The 19,263-nt window shown below is 45.6% G+C and overlaps 1 protein-coding gene across 2 annotated transcripts in view; it reads left to right on the top strand.

Moving 5' to 3' along the window:
* The window catches only part of IGF1R (insulin like growth factor 1 receptor), a 319,047-nt gene that overhangs the window by 40,340 nt on the left and 259,444 nt on the right, over nt 1–19,263 (top strand). The gene's annotated exons all lie outside the window — the stretch shown is intronic.

The raw sequence follows: 19,263 nt of genomic DNA, 5'->3' as shown, positions 1-19,263 counted from the left end.
GTTTTGATGGAAAGAGCTGCTGGGAAGCATGTGTACTCAGTATCTTGGAGTTTAGAAACCTCAGTTGCCTCCATGTCTTGTCCTTGGTGAAGGAATATCTGGAGCTGAGGCTGGATGTATTGACACAGGTCAAATCACAAAGAGTCTTAGGCCATTTCAAGGAGGTTGGATTTTTCTCTGGAAGGCACAGGGAGGTTTTGAAGGACTTAATGCAGAAGAATGGGCACTGTCAGGTTTGTGGTTGGGAAAGTCTGCCTTGGTAGTAGGGTGGAGGGTGCATTATGGAGGGCTAGACCAGGGCCCAGCCCCCAGCGAGATGCTGTGTGGTAACCAGCGGGAGAGAGAGGTGATAGCGTTGGAAGCCACGACTTGGCATAGAAGCCAAAGCATCCCCAGGTTGTCATTGTGTAATTAATGGTTAAGTTTGGGCAAGAAATAAAGCTCTTAAAAGTTTCCAGTTGTGGAACTCTCTGTCTCTCTTTATCTTCAGATTTTTGTCTTTGCCATCTGTGGCCTCCAGTGGAAGGCCGAAGTTACTTATCTTCTTGCTGGAAGCAGAGTTCCTCATGATTGCCAGCCGCTGTTTGGCAGTGGTCCTGGAGTGCCTGTGGAAGTGGGATATTTGGTGCCACTTAACTTGGGGCTTTGCTCCCGAACTGCAGCGGTGTCTTGTGCTCTGTGGTTTGTAGCATGGAACAGAGGCTGATGGGCGGGGAGTTTGAGTCTCAGTGATTGAGGCCCCCCTGCCTGCCTGCACCTTACTGAAGGAAGGACATGGTGACTTCTCAGTGTGCTCTCTGGTGATCTGAACCTAGATTTTTGTTTCACGGGTGGGGGGCAGGGTTTTGGATTAAGCCCTGGCCAGACCTGGCCCAAGTTCATAGTGTCAGTAGTATAGTTCTCTTTCTCTCTCTTCTCCCACCACCCCCTTCTCTCCCCCTCCCCTTTTCTCCTCCTCCCCATCTCTCCTACTCTCCTTCCTCTCCCACTCTCCCTCCTCTCTCTGCCTTACATTCCCCCCCACACACTGTCTCTCCCCCACTCCCAACTTACTTTCTCTCCGACTCACAATACACAGCTGTGTGTGTGTGTGATGGCACTGTTATTTCATGTGTGTACCTTTGGGTAGCGTTGGCACATATGGGAATGCTATTATAATGCTTTCGTTGGGGGTCAGTGCTAACCGCTGCTGAGTGTGCTGCATGTTTTCCAGAAACATCCTGCCCAGCAGTATGAGACCAGAGCTCTCCACCCTGCCATTAGCTGGTGGGAGAATTTTGAGAAAGTCACCCAATTGCTCTAGTCCTCATTTAAAAAAAAAAAAAAAATCTGTAAAATGGTATCACAGATGCTTATAGCTCAAGACTAGTTGATGAGAGTCTGTGACTCAAAAGGCCCTGTAGATGGGGTTCAGAGGACCTTTGGAAATGGCGTGCAAACTCTGTGTAAGTATATTTTTTTCGAGAAAGGGCCCAGCTTTTTTATCAGACTTCCTGAGAGATTCAGGACCTAAAAAATAAACCCTGATTAATCTTGGAGGCCTCTTTTTACGCAGTATGCTTTGATTCATCAGTATCTGCATGTGGACGGGCTCTCAGATGGCCTGATGTTTCTCCTCCTTCCTCTGTATGGCGGGTGACGACTTCGGCTGCCCAGATGTTAACATCAAGTAAGCAGAAGCTCAGTCAGTGTTAGCAAAATTAAATTACTCTGCAAAAATCAATGTTAGTGAAATTAAATCACTTGATCTTGAAAGCAGCATGAAATAGCAGTTTTTCATCTTCATTGTGCTGTTTTCCCTCTAGATATCTTGCAGATTTTTTTTGGTTGCTTGTTGGTTTTTGGCGTCCTTTTCAAGGACAAGCAGCTTTGGACAGTGCACTACCTTTTTTTTTTTTTTTTAGACGGAGTCTCGCTCTGTCACCCAGGCTGGAGTGCCGTGGTGTGATCTCAGCTCACTGCAACCTTTGCGCCTCCCAGGTTGAAGTGATTTTCCTGCCTCAGCCTCCCAAGTAGCTGGGATTACTGGTGCCTGCCACCACACTCGGTTAATTTTTATATTTTTAGTAGGGACAAAGTTTCATCATGTTATTCAAACTCCTGACCTCATGTGACCTGCCCGCCTTGGCCTCCCAAAGTGCTGGGATTACAGGCGTGAGTCACTGTGCCCAGCCAGTTGCACCACATTTTTTTAGATGCCGTGGTTGAGGATCCAGAGGTTTGTCATAGATTGATTAATCAGAAAGTATTAATCTAAAGTATCAGAATATATTTATTGCAGGCAGAGACCTTGCATAAAGATGACACAGAAGGCACATTAGGTTCTTGCCATACTTTGCTGCCATCACAGATGGATATGGGTTGCCCCCTTATATAGATCCTTCAGGATGCCCCAGTGTAGAGCAGCATTGATGTTGAACAGATCCTGTCCGATGGAGAGAGACCAGCGTTTCAGCCAATGGTGTGAGCGAGGGCAGGGGCCACTTCTGAGAGTGCTTATTCCCTCACACTGTCCTCATGCTGCCCTCAAGCGGTGGGCAAAGGAGGGGGACCCTGTGCCTTCACAGCCCTAGAAGCAGAATTCCAAAATGTGGGCTCCTTTGGGTGTGGTTTGGGGGGGTCAAGGAGATGGAGCAAGTGAGGGATGAACTTTGAGGATTTGTGATCATATTCATGATGATAATGACTTAAAAACATGCTTGGCTGGGCGTGGTGGCTCATGCCTATAATTCCAGCACCTTAGGAGACTAAGACAGGAGGATTTCTTGAGTCCAGGAGTTCAAGACCAGCCTGGGCAACATAGTGACACCCCATCTCTACAAAAAAATTAAAAAATTAGCCAAGCATGGTGGTGTGCACCTGTAGTCCCAGCTACTCACGAGGCTGAGGCAGGAGGATCACTTGAGCCTAAGAGGTCAAGGCTGCAGTGAGCCTTGTCTGTGCCACTGCATTCCAACTTGGGTGACAGAGCAAGACCCTATCCCAAAACAAAAACACATGCTTGTGGTAGGAAATTAAAACAGAAGGTAAGGAGTAAACATGTCAGGCTCCTCCTCCTCTCCTCTGACTCTTCCTTCTTCCACCCTGCTTCCCAAGGGTAAGGTTTGCAGATACTCCCTATGCAAGCAAAAATGCTATTCTTAGCCGTTGTTTAAACACAGATTTGCAATTTGTGGTTTTTCTTTTTAATAAATTTTGGCTCTCTTCCTATAGCAGAATGATCTTTGTTTTTAAAATGATTTTAAGTATACAATTAATACGTGAATGTATGTTTCTTATGGAAATTAGAACAATACACAGTCACAGAGTAGAAGGTGATGGGTGATACAACTCACCCTCACCTCTTCCTGCTACTCTGAGTCTGCTTCACTCCTCAGAAGGAACTACTGGCCCATCAGCATGTCTCCTTCCAGGCATTTTTTCCATGTGTTTATGTCCACCTGCATAAGAAACTGAAGGCGGCAGGGTAGGGCGGTGTTGGTGGGTCAGGCAGAAGCAAGCCACAGAACAGTAAGGATACTTTTTCAAAAAACATTTAAAATAGCCCTGTTGTCCTGCGGCTTACATGCTCATGCATACTCACTCTTTTCTTTAAGTAAACTTTTTCTTTTAGAATAGTTTTAGATTTACAGAAAAGTTGCCGTGATAGTCCAGAGAATTCCCATGTACCTCCTAACAGCTTCCCCTCTTGTTAACATTCTCTGTCACCATGGTAATTTGCCACAACTAAGGAACCAGCATTAGTCCATGACTGTCAGTGAATTAAACTCAAGACTTTCTTTGGATTTTACCAGTTTTGCCCAATGTTCCTTTCCTGGTCCAGGATCCTGTGCAGAATAGCACATCACAGCACATTACATTTAGCTGTCTCCTTCACCTCTTTTGGTCTGTGACAGTGTCTCAGACTTTCCTTGTCCTTGGTGACTCTGACAGTTTTGAGGGACACTGGCCAGGTTTTGTGCATACTGTCCCTTAATTTGGAGTTGTCTCATGGTTTTCTTCTTCTTCTTTTTTTTTTTTGAGATGGAGTCTCACTCTTGTCTCCCAAGCTGGAGTGCAATGGCACAACTTCGGCTAACTGCAACTTCTGCCTCCTGGGGTTCAAGCAATTCTCCTGCTTCAGCTTCCCGAGTAGCTGGGATTACAGGTGCCCACCACCATGCCCAGCTAATTTTTGTATTTTTAGTAAAGATGGGGTTTCACCATGTTGGACAGGCTGGTCTCGAACTCCTGACCTCAGGTGATTGCCCGCCTCGGCTTCCCAAAGTGCTGGGATTACAGGTGTGAGCCACCACGCCTGGCCCATGGTTTTCTTGTGGTTAGACTGGGACCATGGGTTTTTGGGAGCAAGACCGCAGACCTGAAATGCTCTCCCTTCAATCATTTGTCAGCATGACTTATCACCATTGTTGTTAACCTTGACCACCTGGATGAGGCAGTGTATGTGTTGGGACATATATCTATTTGCCCCACTGACATGAGGATTGGATCCTTAGAAGAGGAGTCACTGGTCAGAGGTTATAGGCATTTGTAGTTTTTGGTAGCTGTTGTCCTCCAAAATGACTTGTACACATATGCCCCTCCCAAAAGTAGGTGAGTGCCTGTTGCCCCGTGTCCTCACTCAAGCTTGGTGTTATTAGATTGGTAGTTTTTTGTGTGTGAATATGTGAAGTTAAAAATATTTCTTTGGCCGGGCACAGAGTGGCTCATGCCTATAATCCCAGCGCTTTGGGAGTCTGAGGCGGGCAGATCACTTGAGCTCAGGAGTTCAAGATTAGCCTGGGCAACATGGTGAAACCCCATCTCTACCAAAACTACAAAAAATTAGCTGGGCATGGTGGTGCTTGCTTTTGGTCCCAGCTACTTGGGAGGCCGATGTGGGAGGATCACTTGAGCCCAGGAAGTTGAGGCTACAGTGAGCTGAGATCTTGCCACTGCACTCCAGCCTGGGTCCAGCCTGGGTGACAGCGTGATACCCTGGCTCCAAAGAAAAAAAGAACATGGATTGATTGAGATAGGGTCTTGCTCTGTTGTTCAGGCTGGAATGCAGTGATGTCATCATCATAGTTTACTATAGTCTTGAACTCTTGGGCTCAAGCAGTCCTGCTGCTTTAGCCTCCCAAAGCGCTGGGTGTATAGGCATGAGCCACTATGCCCAGCCAAGTTAAAAATATCTTGGTTTGCATTTCTCTAATTTTCAGAAGTGTATTTACCATACCCTGGAAACCTTAATGTAAGATGATGGTGAGACTGGACTTTCCAGTTAACATTTGGAAACTCTGTTTAGTACCAAGCTCTGGTCAACAATATAAACAAAATAGGGGCCTACGCCTCAAGGAATCAAAGCCATTATCTAAAAGCTATTTCCCACAATACCTATCTAAGATGTTGTGCTTGGTCATACGCCCCAGCATTTAAAAATGGAGTTAGTGAGAGTCTGTCATTTACCACCTGATACATTGGTAAGAGCTGCTTGATGGTATGGGGACATCAGTAGGCAGGATATAGACATAGCCCCCCCCCCCCTCGATGCTAGGGGCCTCACGGTGGGGTAAGCCTGGGTGGGAGGTATGAGTGGTGGAGCAGTGGGAGACCCTGATGAGTGGTGGAGCAGTGGGAGACCCTGGATCCTTAGTCTCCAGCGTGATTGCATTTTGCCAAGGCTTTGTCCCATGTCCCTTTGTCCCGTGTTCCCTTTGCCTGTGGTGTTGCCTAGAGAGCATGGAGGGGCTGGTGGAGCATGTTCTGTGGTTCCCTAACCCAGGGCTGTGTGGTGAGAGCTGGCAGTGCCCCCTGAACCCATATGAACATCCTTGCTGTCTCCTGCTGTGCCATTCCGCAGCTATAGGCTGCTGTGCTGTGGCTCGAAGATGTATTTGGTCGTGGAAGCTGGGTCCTGGATGAGCAGAATGGAGCAGGCATAGAGATGATGTTGGCCATGGGCGAGGGAGCATTCACTTTGCCTCGGAGTAGTGCCACTTCCATGTAGGGGGGGACAGGATTTACCACCCTGTTGTGGGGATTTGATATTTTGGGTTTTGTTTTCCTTCACACCTTGAGCTTTGTTCTACAGCGGGTCCCTGGGAGGACTGGTCCACAAAGCTGCTGAATGGGGCTGCTATCCAGCAGCCCTGCCTCCCGCTGCAGAATGCAGAGGACGCTGTAGACTCGCTTGGTGGGTGCCTGGGGCTTGCTGCCTCCCTGGTGCACTGGGCACAGCGGCTTGCCTGCCTTTTTGGTCATCTCCACCTTCCAGGGATGTTTTTGTTCCCTGATCAAATGACCTCCTGTTTTGTTTGTTTTTTGAGATGGAGTCCCACTCTGTCACCCAGGCTGGAGTGCAATGGCATGATCTCAGCTCACTGTAACCTCCGCCTCCTGGGTTCAAGTGATTCTCGTGCTTCAGCCTTCTGAGTAGCTGGGACTTCAGATGTGTGCCACCATGCCATGCTCATTTTTGTATTTTTAGTAGAGATGGGGTTTTACCATGTTGGTTAGGCTGGGCTCGAATTCCTGGCGTCAAACAGTATGCCTGCCTCAACCTCCCAAAGTGCTGGGATTGCAGGCGTGAGCCACCGCCTGGCTTGACCTCCTGTCTTCTGTTTTTGCCCACTGTCAAGGGTAGACTTCTTCAAGGCTGCACTCGTGCTATCATAAAGAGGAGTAATGGGAGACATTTCTGACTTTGTCAGCATGCTGCTTGGCAGCACCTGCCTCATTTCTGGTGACCATTTGGAAATGTGTCTTTTATCTGGTACCAAGGAGCATTTACATTGATCCCTTTGCCCTTAATTGGTATACTTTTATTCCTCTGGATTTTTTTTTTTTTTTTAAAGCATAATTGTTCTTGTCTACATGATGTAACATGCTGCTGACTTTTAAGCAAATTAACAGAGTTCTTGCTGGAGCGCAAGGGTGCAGGGAAACAAAATTGAAGGGTTATTAAAGGGGTGAGGCGGCTCCTCAAAGATGTCACTGCACCATTCATTCATGTGTTCCTGGCCCATGGCAGGCTCATTAATCCTCTACGACAATCCATTAGCATGCCTGTCAGCCCTTCAGAGAAGATGAGCCATAGGGAGGCTTAGGGACCCCCACTTGTACTGCTGTGTAGCTCTGTGAACATCCGCACCTTCCTGGAGTGATGTGGTTGTGGCAGCCTGACTTTCCTCATTTTTTCTTTTTGGACCTCAGCCTCCGGTGCTCCTGGGCCAGACTCAGGGTGGGGGGATGCAGGTGCCAGTGACTGACACTTGGCCCCTCACACTTCACTGCCTGGTTTGCTTTAAAGGCAAGGGTTACTCATGCTTGTCTGAGCTCTCCATCTGTTTGAGAATTATATTGTTCTCAACTGGAACTTGTAAAAGAGAAAAAAAAAAATGTACTTCTCAATTTCCATGGAAGAATGTATAGATTTTCTGGTGGGGTGGAAACTTTCTTAGCATGAAGGGATCTTTGTGTGATCTGAGCATCAGCGATGAATAAAGAATGGGTGCGCCGAGGTCAGGGAGGCCAACTTTCCTGTGGCTTTCAGGGGAAAGTTTGAACTGTGTGTAAGCAGTGTATGGAAGGAACACTAAGTGTGGAGATAATGAAGGGAATGGGATTTAATAGAAACAGGGTGTGATGAGTGGCAGTTGCCTGATGAAGTGGAAATCTTGTGTTCCAAATTTGTGAGATCCATTTCTGTCCTCTAAGGAGAATGTTGTATGTGCAGGAGGAGTTCATGTAGTTGGGTTAGATTGTGTTTTCTGTCTTTATTTTTTTTTCTTCCTCTCTGGGTTGTGAACAAAAATAAGAATTTGATATTCCGCAGTATAGTTAACTTGTGAAAACAGTCTGTGCTTTTCAGTGGAATATAAAGGCTGAAATAATAGCATTTTCCCCAGTAAGTCAGTTTTATTCCTTTACATATGGGTTATGAGATACAAAGTGAAGCTCTGTAAAGCTTTTTACAAGCTCCGTATGTTGCCTTCCTTTGACGGGTCAAGGCATTGGGGTTGACAGAGGTTTCTATTCTCAGAGGCTTTAAAGAGGTGCCCATTCTGGTCAGATGGCTCAGCATGCACGATGTGTGTGAGAGAGCCCCTCTTCCATCATATGCACCTGGCTGTAGCATCCTTGTCAGCCTTAAGAGATACCTCCAAAGAGGAATTTTCTACCCCTGGAATCACGTGAGGTCATCTGAATTTAAGCCTCAGCTCTGCTCCCTAAATTAACTGAGTGATCCCAGGTAGGTCATGTGGTCATTGTTAACCATCAGTTTCCTTAGCTGCAAAACAGAACAAATAACACCCCAAAAGAGTTATCATAGTAAATCACATCAGACTTATACAATCTCAGAAATGTGCAGCTCTGCAGAAATCTTCATTATCTCTTTAGGCAGTCCAGTCTGGTTTCAAATGAATCCCACTGTCTGTTCTTACATGAAACCACAATCTCTCACCCTGTGTTGATCTAAGTTTTCTGTTTCTGTCCCCCAGCAGGGTCATAAAGAGCCTGACCAGTCCCCCTCCCTGGAGACCTTTGTGTGCTGGGTTTCTGCAGCTGTTCTCCATGAGAAGGGACTTCTGGTCCCTGCTCCCACTTGGATGTTCTTCCACTGACTTACGTGTCTTAATGTATGGAGGCAGAAACCCAGTTTTCAGGGTCTCTCCCCTGGCCCCTTACTAAGTCTCCCTTAGGTACAGTCTAAGACTGCCTGATTTTTTCTTTTTTTTTTTGGCAGCCACAACATCACATCGTCACATACAGAAATTATATCCAATTAAATCTCCTAAGTCTTTTTCACACCTCCTACATTTGTGCATTTCTTTTTTTGCACCCAAGTGTCCAAATAGCATTTATTTCCTCTCTATTGCAATTCCAATCTGTTGATCTTTTTAGCTCTTGACTCTGTCATCCAGTGTATTTGCCATTGCTCCTGGAAACTTGTCATCTTTGAATTAGATAAACATTTTATCTGTGCCATCCTTCAAGTAATTGATAAAAATGTTGAAATATACAGTACTCAGAAAGAGCCCTGTGTCCTTCCACTAGAGACCTTCCTTGGTCTATTCATTAATCAGCATTTTGGAGGGTAAACTGAACATTTACTAAGCTATTCAGATGTAGTTCATATTTCTTCACCTTGTCAACAAAGAGATTTTAGCAAGGTATTGTAGACAAAGTATGTGTTCCTGGAATATACCTATTAAGAAAAAATCCGTATACCAAGAAAATTGGCACATCCCCAAAACCCAGGTTATTGTGGTTTATGATAGTTTATGGCTTCTGACCCAGGGCTTCACTTTGTAGCAGTGTTTTTCTTCTGTTTTTGCCTTTGGTTGATACCACTGCTAGAGTGCAGATAAGAAAATGTTACTACCAGGAGGCTTGAGTGTTGGGCTATGATTGGCTGTCATCTGGAGCAGAGCGGGATTGAGCTGCTCGGGAGAAAGGTCTTCAGGTGATTTTTTTTGGGGGGGGGGAAGCTAAGAGTTCTGGTTTTAGACATCCTCTCCTGGCTGATGATGGGATTGGCCTCCATGGGGTTGCTGTTCAGCTGGGCTGGTGGGCAGAGGTTCCTGTGGGTGTGGATGGAGAAGTGCTAAATGCCGAGGTTGCCTGGTCTTAGTAGAAATTGTGGCAGGCCCCAGCGAAGAAGTCAGGGATGCGGATTGTCCTCCGGATGCTCGGATGAGCATGCAGTGGAAAAAGTACTCCTTTGGGGGAAGAGGTGAATCTGGAGGTGTTACAGCAGAAAAGTAAATGCAGAAGTTGTAGCAGATATAAAGGCTTTGGCAAGAGTGGGAGTGATCACTGAAGGGAAGGCAGGGGCTTCCTGGGACAGACTGGAGCGGTGATCGACCCTTGTAGTAACCCTGCTGCATTTTACAAAGAAAGCACTGTGTTGAGGTACAGATGTGCCGAACACTCAGACTTAGAAAATCAGTACAATGGGTTGTAGCTTCTGCCCTTGAATCATGTCAGTTAGTGAGAACCTGCCACAGTTCAGTTGGCAGAGTGGTTGGTTGCATACAGTGTTTTAGCTCCTGCCCACTCAATACAGAGGTTGCATGCGGGCATCCACTTGCTCTGCCACCTCTGCCTGCTTGTGGCTGTGTGCCCAGAGCCCATTTCCCTGGGGAGTCAGTGCAGCACTCTTGGGGGACCCTTCTATTTGTGCCCTGATGAATCTGACTGTGCTGGATGCAGGCCCACAGCCACACCTGGTATGGGTGGCATCTTTAAATGCCTGGCCTGTGTGTGCTGTATCTGCAGCAGAGCTGTGGCTGAACCTGCTTTCCTTCCATCTGGGTTCCCCTTCGTTCTCTGTGGTGTATGGACTGTGTGGTCTGCCCTCAGCTGTCCACTTGCACTTGTGTTAAAATGCGGCAGAACTTTCCCCCATACTTAAATTGTGGTGAAATACATATAACATAAAACTTACCATCTTTTTTTTTTATTGAGACAGGGTCTCATTCTGTCACCCAGGCTGGAGTGCAGTGGCGCGATCTCAGCTCACTGCAACCTCTGCCTCCTGGGTTCAAGTGATTCTCATGCCTCAGTCTCCTGAGTATCTGGGATTACAGGGGTGTGCCACCACGCCTGGCTAACTTGTACTGTTAGTAGAGACGGGGTTTCACCATGTTGGCCAGGCTGTTCTCGAATTCCTGGCCTCAAGTGATCCCCCAGCTTCAGCCTCCCAAAGTGCTGAGATTACAGGCATAAGCCACCACACCCGGCCTCCCTTCTTCTTCTTTTTCTTTTTTTCTTTTAAAAGAGAACGGAGTCTTGCTCTGTTGCCCAGGCTGGAGTGCTATGGTGCGATCTTGGGTCACTGCAACCTCTGTCTCCCAGGTTGAAGTGATTCTCCTGCCTAAACCTCCCCAGTAGCTGGGATTACAGGTGCCAGGCACCACGCCTGGCTAATTTTTGTATTTTTAGTAGAGATGGGTTTTCACCATGTTGACCAGGCTGGTCTTGAACTCCTGACCTCGTGATCCACCCGCCTCTGCCTCCCAAAGTGCTGGGATTACAGGCGTGAGCCACTGGGACCGCTGTCCTCCCATCTTAGCATTTTAAAGTGTACAGTTTAAGTACATTTACACTTCTCTCCAATCAGTATCTAGAACACTTTTAATCTTGAAAAACGGAAACTCTGTACCCATTAATAATTCCCATTCTCTCCTACCCCAGCCATGGGCAACCACTTTCTGCTGTCTCTGTGAGTCTGACTACTTTGAGTACCTATGAGCAGAATCGGCAGGATTTCTTCTTTTGTGACTGCCTTATTTCACTTAGCATAATGTCCTCAAGCTTCATCCAGCTTGTTGTATGTGAGAGGATTTCCTTCCTGTGCATGAACTAGAGTGATGCAGTGACTAACCTCTGGCCATGTGGTGGGTGGTTAGTGATGGAACCAAGAGGTAGCTGATCTCTGAATACTAGCCCAGTCCTTTTCCTCTCTAGGAAAGTCCCCAGATCAGATAGAAAGCCTCAGTATTTCAGGAAGCTTCTGTTTTGACACCACATCCATGAAGAATCACACTGCAGGGTAGGGGAATAGATGAGTGGGATTTCTACACTGTTATCAGCTAGACTTAGAGAACTGGCTAATTGAAAAGAGTACAGGTCACTTAAGGAAACTGGAGCATTGTAGGGCAAAGTAAAATGCTTTTGAAATGAGGATGTGAACTGTAACTGGAGTGATGTAATGTGTTCTACAAAATGAAGCCAGTGAGAGGACAGGGGACACAGGGCTGACTTTTATTTAGGACATTTGCCTGGTTCTGAGCAGAAAGTTGAAAGTCACGAGAGAGAGAGAGCGCGGAGAGAGAGAAGGAGCCTGGTTTTTGCAGGTGCCTGCTTAGCATGGGCCTTGTCCTAGCTTTGCTGCACCTCACGGCACCATCTTCTGGCTGTACAGTCTACCCTTCAGAGGTTTAGGGTGCTGTCTCATGCACGGTGGGTGCTAGGTGGTAGTGAGGACAGGGTGTGGGACTAGGCAGGGGCTGCCCCTCGGAAGGCCTCATGGTGAGGCGATGAGCTCTGACTCTGAGGGACTCTAGCTCCTGGTGTCCTGCTTCATCGAGAAGCCAGCCACCCATGGGAACTGTGGATAATTAGAACGGAATAGAGGCTCTTATAAGGGTGTTTTTTGAAATATAGAGACTTAGAGAGTATTGGGCTTTGGGATATTTTAAGATCAGAAAGGCATTTGGAGTAACTGTCAGAGCAGATAAAGTTGTTTTTATGAAGATCCAGGAAAACAGTTGTTGCAAATACAGCTCTGCACCAATTCTGCGTCAGTCGGTGGCTACAGATACTTTAAGTGGCGGGGACACTGGGGCTTGTGTTCCCTTTAGTCTTTGAATTAATTCCCGTTAAAGTTTCTGTGTCTTAATTGGTATGGCAGGATAGAAACATCCTACCCATCTTTGTAAGTTCTTTGCTGTATGTAGCACTCTGTTTTAACATTCTGAGCCTTCAGGACTGCCCTTTATGTGTCCATTTATTTTGTTTATGTGCATGATGTAGGTGGCTCTTGTGGCAGTAAAAAACAGCGTTCACATTCAAATTACACTTAGTTTTTAATTTCTGTTCTCAGAGTTACCTCTATAATGGTAATCCCTTACATTCTTATCATTGCCTTCAGTTATTGAATGTGTTAGGTGGCCAGGATTGCTGTCTGTGTGAAATGGGAATGTACATATACAATGTAAACACATTCTGATTGACACATGAAGATAAAGGGCTTAACATGAATTGTGTCTGTTTACACTTACACAGAAAATTCTACTGTAACAAACTGAAGTGTCAGTAGTGTTTGTTATCATAACATTGTCTTTTTCCTCCTTTTCTGATCTCTGATTTTTCTATTAGGAATGAGGCCTAAAGAAACCCATGCTCTCTCTTCTCTGAGCACAAGGAGGGTATGCTCAGACCTTGAAGGGCACAGCACGGGAGGATCATGTACTAGGGAGAGTCTGTCTCCACCCCATTTTTCTTCTGCTTTGCTTTGTTTCGTGCATAGTTTCTACGGGCTTCTTGGGGTTTTTTGAGAGAATGTCAATTTGAGAAGTAACAGGTGCACAGGCTATACCTGCCCCACACTGCAGATAAGGTGGATAGGGAGAGTAGTGACAGGTGGTGGGGTGGGTTATTCAATTATTTCCTAGGGCAGTGGGTTTCACAGGGTGCTGCTTAGGCCAGCAGCATCAGCATCACCTGGGTGCGTATTAGAAACATAAATTTTGGGACCTCACTCTTGTGTTTTAACAAGTCCTTCACGTGGTCCTGATGCATGTTGAGGACTTTCAACACTGTCCTCCTACATGCAAAGTGAAGTTGACTTCCCACACACTTTTGTCTCAGTTTGCTTTCTAGCATCTATCCCATTGCCTTTGTTGTGCTCCCTGCCATACGGGCTGCACCCCTGGGGTTCTCCCAACTGCAACCAGGCATCAGCTCCAGCCGCCTCCCAGGGTGTGCTCCTGCCTCTGCTTGGAGTACCCTGCCCCCCACCCTTCCTGGCAAGACCCTGCTCATCTTTCAGGGTCCTCTCCGCTGAGAAGTCTTCCTGACTTCCTCTAAGATTAGGGAGTCGTGGGGCCTTGTCTTTGTGTTCCCAGGGTTCTGTCCATTGCTCTATTAAAACTTTTCTTTCATTTAATTTGCTACTTGGTAGAGGGACGGTTGCTCTGTCTTCCTTGTGCAAAATTCAGTGATACACTAATCCTCTCTTAACTTCTTAAATCATTTTGACTTTCACAGAGGGATAGTGTCTAGAGAGGGTTTTTGTTGTACTAAGTTATTGGTTCCAAAGGATTCATTTTAAGAGAAGTAAAGAACTATTATAGTATGCTGCTTACTGAGACAAAATCGGCTTCTCATATAAGCCCAAAGGTTTTGTTATGTTGGGTTTTACCATCAAAATTAAAGATGATTGGTTCACTAATGTGTTTTACCTTCACAGTGTGCCTGTAGACCTGTAGTAGAAGAAGGCTAATTATGTTTCCCAACGTCTTTTATTTCCAACTGTAAGATAAGCCTATCCCTTTTTTTTTTTTTTTTTGAGACGGAGTCTCACTCTCGCCCAGGCTCACTGCAAGCTCCGCCTCCCGGGTTCACGCCATTCTCTTGCCTCAGCCTTCTGAGTGCACCACGCGTGGCTAATTTTTTTCTGTATTTTTAGTAGAGACCGGGTTTCACCACGTTAGCCAGGATGGTCTCGATCTCCTGACCTCGTGATCCGCCCGCCTCAGCTTCCCAAAGTGCTGGGATTACAGGCGTGAGCCACCGCACCCAGCCAACCTACCCTACATTTTTAAAGAAGAGTTGATCAAGTAGTTATCCATTTTAGCTAAATGGGTAACTATAACATTCTTTAATGGAACTGTTGACAGAAGGGTAATCAATGATTTTGCTAATTCATGCCACCTTCTTTTGTTGTATATTAGTAATATTTACATTGGGGCAACAAAATAGATCAGTATTTCCATTAATATTTACTTAATAACAGCTATTAAAAGTTATTATTGTTTACAGTAACACAGAAGCACTTACCTGATTCTTATGCCAGCTTCTATAGGGTAGGTAGTGACAGCTCGTTTTGCAGGTGAGGAAGATGAGATTTAGAGGTGAGGTGTGTCTGCCTGAGGACAGGAGCTGGTAAATGGCACTCCAGGCTCATGGGAGTCACGCTGTTTTTCTTTTTCTAGGACCACAAGGTTGTGTCTAAGATATAAGTTACAACTGTCATGTAGCTCTTCCAAATACTTAGATACACAGCTTTGGGGAGTTTTCTCAGCCAAATGCTTTTCATTAGCCCTTCTCATATTAACATTTAGGTCTTAGGGATTTATTTTCAAAATATGTATAGCTTGTATAAGCCATTCACCTAAGTTCTTGGAGCAGACATTCTGCCTCTTGATCTTTAGAAAATACCTAGGAGTATTTTGTTAACAGTGCTCATTTCAACTGAAAGGCTTAATTTTAAAATTTAATTTAATTTAATTTTTTAATTTTTTTTTTGAGACAAAATCTTGCTCTGTGTCTCCCAGGTTGGAGTGCAGTGGTGTGATCCTGACTCATTGCAACGTCTGCCTCCTGGGTTCAAGTGATTCTCGTGCTTCAGCCACCCAAGTAGCTGGGATTACAGGCGTGTACCACCACACCTGGCTAATTTTTGTATTTTTAGTAGAGATAGGGTTTCAAACTCTTGGCCTCAAGCAGTCTACCTGCCTTGGGCTCCCAAAGTGCAGGGACTACAGGTGTGAACCACTGCGCCTGACTTTTTAGGCTTTCTTTAAAATGGCATCTTTTGGCCAGGTGTGGTGGTAATCCCAGCACTTCTGGAGGCTGAGGCTGGAGGATTGCCTGAGCCCAGGAATTGGAGATCAGCCTGGGCAACATAGGGAGACCCTCTGTCTGCCAAAAAATTAAAAAACAAACAAAAACAAAAACAAAATAAAACCTAGGTGTTATGGTGTACCCCTATGGTCCCAGCTACTTGGGAAGCTGAGGTGGAAGGATTGCTTGAGCCCAGGAGGTTGAGGCTGCATTGAGCCATGATTGTGCTGCAGCACTCTAGCCTGGGTGACAGAGTGAGACCATGTCTAAAAAACAATTAAATAAAATGACATCTTTGTAGAAGTGAATTTTACCCAGGTACCAAGCCCCTGTCTGTCCCTCCCAACTCCCTTCCCTGCCTCCTAGCACCCCCATCTGTTTTGGTTCTGCTGTTGCCATTCTCTGGCTTTGGGGACTTTGCTGAAGCCCCACTGTCCCCATCTTCCAGCTGTACACACCCTTCTCTCTGCTTCCCTGCTTGTCTTATTCTTTACAGGGCTGCCTGGGATCTCACATTCCTAAAGTTTTTGGGTTTGTTTTTGGATCATGCCAATATCAGTTGTTTTGAGAAGGGAGAAAGGGTATTTTGCATTTTCCTTTTAATCATCAGTGAGTAGCCACAAAGGGTGTGTCTTTCCCTCCTGTGCTGTGTTTACTATGTACTCCCTCGGTGCATGAATTATTTCATGGCACCAGTGGAGCATGTTTTATTCTCTTTCCTGTTTGTGGCTTGCACATCCTGAACGCTGCTATCATTCATGGTCCAGCTTGGTTTTCTTTTTCACTGTTTCTATCACAAAACATCCTGAAGACCAATGGTATCAGTCATAGGATCCAAAACAGCTGGTTCCTAGGCCCTGCCTCATGCTCTGTGGCTTGGGCTTGTCTTTTCTTCCAGAGTAAGTAGGTAACTTCTTCCTGCTTTTTTTCTCTTTTCTTCTGTAAATGGGAGGAAAAGTGTTGAGTATGGAGACTGCCCTTTCATTTGAAGGAAATTCACAGTTCCAACTCTGTAGCGTGGCCTCTCTTAACTAGTGGTCAACACTGGCTGTGAAAGGGGGGCCAGATAGCAGTGAAGCAGATTCGTTCCTCCTGTCTGCAGTTTGATTGCAGTATGAAGTTCAGCTTGCTTCAGTCTGTATCTTCGTGTTCTTTCACTAGGTACTGAATTTTGTGATCTGTTGTAAATAACAAGTAAATAGATGCCTAACACTTTATACAGATTGAGCATCTTAATCCAAAAATCCAAAATCCAAAATGCTCCAAAAGTTTCAGCTTTTGGAGCACTGACATGACACCACAAGTGGAAAATTCCACACCTCATGTGACGGGTCACAGTCAAAACTCAGGCGCACGACCCACAGTTAATTTAGTGTCCCCAAGGGAAAAAAGACCCTCCTGGCTCCCTTCAGATGTGATGTGTCTTTTCCACACATGCTTAGATTCACTCAAACACCTCCACAAAGGGTAATAAAATGGTTCATTGTACACAAACATTGTTTCATGCACAAGATTATTAAAAATATTATATAAAATGAGCTTTTAGAGAAGTGAGAAGAGAAATGAGAGGTAGGGGAGGGAGGGAGGAGTTGGGGGACAGTTGGGGGAATAGTTGAAGGTAAGGTGTTTAGGCCGAGCTCTGAGGAGGTGACGCTTAAGTAGAGACTCACATGGTGAGAGAATGGGGCAATCTCCTGAAGGAGCAGAAGCACTGTGGGCAGCAGGGTATGAGCAGAGGAGGAGTTCAGTGTGTTGGAGTTTGGCGACTCCTGTGGAGTCTTGTGGGATGATGTTAGGACAGGGATGGACCATGGGGAGGCTGGATCATGGGGAATATGTTGCTCCACCAAGCTGGAGACGATGGTGGCTCAGATCAGAGCTAAAGTAGTGGAGACACACAGACACTGAATGAATGATGAAGTTCACTCATTCTGCATGTGTCCCATGTGATGCATCCGCTGCACACCAAGTACTGTTCTAGGCACTGGGGATATAATAGTGAACCAACTGGAGCTGCCATTTTGTTGGTAGTGATGAGAGAGACCATGAGAAGAAAGGCGAGAGCCATGTCCTGTAGAGAGTGGTGTAGCCTGGGAGGGAAGTGTGTGGGGTTGTTGAGGAAGAGTGTGCTGCTCAGGGAGGAATGAGGTGGGACAGCATTATGGGAAGAGCAACCAAGATTCTCATAGGCTTGGGAGCTTGAACCCTGAGGTCTATTGCTGGACTAAATATGTGAGGTGTGAGAGGAGAGAAGAATCAGGAATGACTCTTTGATTTTTAACATGAGCAACTCAGAATGAGAGTGCTACAGTTTAGAAGCTTGGAAGGTGGATTTTGTGGGGGAATGAATGAGTTATTAGACACCTCAGGGGATATACTCAGCTGAATATATACATTAGAGCTCAGAAGAGTCTGGACCAGTGACATGAATTTGATCATCATCTAGAGTATGAGTGGCACAGGAAGCCACTTGTGTGGATGAGGTGACAGAGGAAAAGGTTGAGGACAGCAACCAACATTTAGAGGTGAGGTAGAAGGCAGAGCAGTGTGGAATCAGGGAAGCCGAGAGCTTCCCTCAGCACAGTGGCACGAAGCTTGGACACCACCTCTTGTCTGTCCTGCTTAATTCCATTCACATCTAGAGTAGACTTGCTGTGTGCACACCGCTGACCACCTGCCTCATGTGGCAATTGTTCCTCATGGATCTTAGCCCCTTGCCTTTACCATGAGCCTCCTCAGAGGTCAGGGCACTGCCTGTTGGCATTTCTTATGGTGTCATACACGTTGGGTGCTTCCCAAATTAGTTACATCCATCAAAAAACTTCACTCTATCTGAGAAGCTTTAATAGTGGACTTGGGGATTATTAAATCCTAAAAAACGTTATAACAAAAAGTTTTCTTGGTGTGTGTCTGTGCCTAGAATTGAGAAAATAAGTCATCCAGTATTGAGGCCATTTTATGAAAAGCCTTTAAAATCTGCAATGCATTGGCCCAGCAGTTCTACTTCTAGGGATTTATCCTAAGAAAATAGTCTTGGGTATCTGCCAAGAATGTTCACTGGAGTGTTGTTTATAATGTGCGAAACAGGAGCTAACCTAAATGTCCAACAATAAGGGATTGGTTAAGAAAAAAAAAAAAAACAAAAAAGCCTCATGGTGTGTATTCATACTCTGGAATTACTCTCCCCTTAAAATGACGATGTAGAAGGACATGTATTGACTTAGTAGAATATTAAGTGAAGGAAATGTGTTTACAAATGTCGTATTTTTGTCTGATTTCACTTACCTTCATTTATAGAGAGTGGATAATTGGCATAGTGTTAACATTGTTTATCTTGGAATGTTGAGATCATTGATGATTTTTACTGTTTTTTTTTTTTTTATTGTTGTTATTACCTCTAAACTCTCTGTAGGAAGCATACTTTCTTGATCAATAAAACAAAGTTGGAATTTATGCTTCTTTTATTCATAAAAAAATCATGTTTTTAATCTTAGGTTATCCTTTATGTCTACATTAATGCAGATATGGGGAGAACACAGTCTACCCGGCTCATGTCGAATGGTAGTGGGAAGCATGGAAGCATGCGTTTTGGAGTCCCCACTTTCCAGGTCACAGTGACAGTTTTCCAGTATAGAGCAGACTGATTGCCCTGTACCCTTCAGGCAGGGTGCAGTAGTAAGTTATTGATAGTTGGCTGCTGAGCTGTTGCTCAGGCGTTGGCAACTGACACTCTGCAGAAGGGACCAGGAGTGTGCAGTGGTGGAGTCAGGCTGGCCTGGGTTGCAGATTTAACTTTCGCCTGTCCCTCTGTGTGCCCCTGGGCTGTAAGTTTTAGTTTGCAAGGTTGACAGGGATGGCCTCTCCCATAGTCAGTTGGTGTGTGCTGCATAGTCTGGCCCAGAATGAATGCCCGCTAACTAGTTAGCC

Source organism: Rhinopithecus roxellana, chromosome 5, assembly GCF_007565055.1.
Source record: "Rhinopithecus roxellana isolate Shanxi Qingling chromosome 5, ASM756505v1, whole genome shotgun sequence".
NCBI lineage: Eukaryota > Metazoa > Chordata > Mammalia > Primates > Cercopithecidae > Rhinopithecus > Rhinopithecus roxellana.
The sequence above is the reverse complement of the archived record's forward strand: the minus strand, read 5'-3'. Positions and strand labels throughout refer to the sequence as shown.